The sequence below is a fragment of the Morone saxatilis genome, unplaced genomic scaffold, assembly GCF_004916995.1.
Source record: "Morone saxatilis isolate NCDOM2014 unplaced genomic scaffold, NCSU_SB_2.0 Contig3, whole genome shotgun sequence".
NCBI lineage: Eukaryota > Metazoa > Chordata > Actinopteri > Moronidae > Morone > Morone saxatilis.
In genome coordinates, this window is record NW_023339873.1 from 12,069,072 (window position 1) to 12,070,670 (window position 1,599).

The 1,599-nt window shown below is 44.5% G+C and overlaps 1 protein-coding gene across 2 annotated transcripts in view; it reads right to left on the bottom strand.

Moving 5' to 3' along the window:
* LOC118337523 (kinase D-interacting substrate of 220 kDa B-like) overlaps positions 1 to 970 on the bottom strand; it is a 43,423-nt gene extending 42,453 nt beyond the window's left edge. For both annotated transcript variants that reach the window (XM_035674605.1, XM_035674604.1), the window contains exon 1: positions 794 to 970. The gene's annotated coding sequence lies outside the window, so the exon portion shown is untranslated. The remainder of the gene's footprint in view (positions 1 to 793) is intronic.
* Between the last annotated feature and the right edge of the window lie 629 nt (positions 971 to 1,599).

The following is a 1,599-nucleotide window of genomic DNA, read 5'->3' on the forward strand; positions in this document are numbered from 1 at the left end:
AGTCACAATCTGAGAAAGCTTATTTTTTGGCAGTTATGCTGATTCAACTCTTATCTGTCCAACAACAGCATAAAATATATACTGGAGGACCACAGAATGCGTTTAGGAGGGGTCCCCTCTCTCCTCCCTTGGGCCGTATTCCCCTGATTATACTGCGTCCGGGATGTGAGAAGCTGGAAGCGGTGTCACTTTACGAGCAATCACAGCAGATGCTTATTCATCACACTGAAAGGCAACAGTGTCAGCAGCATCAGGTGCTTTCAGGAAGTCTGGTAGGAGGAGGTGACGCATCGCTTCAGGGAAAACGTTGAGAAAGTGACGAGCAGCTCTCGACTACGAGTATTCCCTCACGACTACAGCAGCGCGGCAGAGCGGCAGAGCGGAGGCGGCAGAGCGGTGCGGCAGCGGTGCGGCAGCGGCAGCGGCAGGGGCTTTTCCTTCGTCCACCTCCTCTTCTGACTGCCCACGCATGAATGAACAGAGTGGATGACACACACACACACAGAGAGAGAGAGAGAGAGACAGACAGGCATAACACATGTGTGGCCGTAAAGTAAAAGGTATAATTGACTTTCTTGCTCTCTGATAGGCGGTTTAAGAGAGCATGTTACATGTTGTTCAGTAACGTTACTACCACTGGGAGCAAACAGCAACAACACTCGCTAGCGAAACTCCCAAAGGCTAACAGGCTAACGTTAGCTAGCTCGGAGTGGCTACAGGTCCTTACTTTACTTTTATCATCTCTAAAAAAACCCAAAAAGTACAGTACACGACCATAAGTCATCTTACTTACGCTGGGCTGCTCTGTGACCGTTTCTGTTTTGTTTCCAGGCCGCAGAATATAGCCAAAAATGCCACTTTTATTCACGTCATTCTGTGGCTTCTGTATGTTTTTTACGTTAACCTGTTCCCTGGCTGCTGCTGCTGCTGCTCGGTGGCTCCTGTGGCTCCTCCTCCTCCTCCTCCTCCTCCTCCTATCTGTGGTTACAGCGGTGGAGCAGACAGGGTCAGGAACCCCCTCCCCCCACCCTGATCAGATTTTGTCTAGTACAAGAACCATTTTACAGGATTAATGTTTTGATGGTGCAGTTTTTACTCGTTATTACTGATTGGATTTAACCACTATCCGGGTATTATCACCAGCACAAGAGGATAGTACATTCATTCAAACACTGCACTGAAATAAAGAAGTACCTCAGCATTATAGGCTACTTTCTATATTGTGCTTAAATTCATTTGACATCTATAGTTGGTATTTTTGCTGATTCCTATTTCAAAAAAAGTTTGAATATAAATTATTATTAATAGACCTTTTTCACAGCAGCCATTCTGACAATAAATAGTAGGGTAAACACAGGTGTTGCCAGTATCAGAGCCTTACCAGTGAGCCAACATGCACAGTAGCAGCACCCTGACTTACTACCTTAATACTAATCTTAGTAAAAAAAGAAAGAAAAAACTGTTTACCCTACTATATGTCAAAATGGCTGCTGTGAAAAAGGTCTATTGTTTTCCATTTCATAAGACTACCCAACATAATATAAAATAGTGTTATATCGAAATCATTAACAACAGCTAAATGCTGCTTACACATGAATG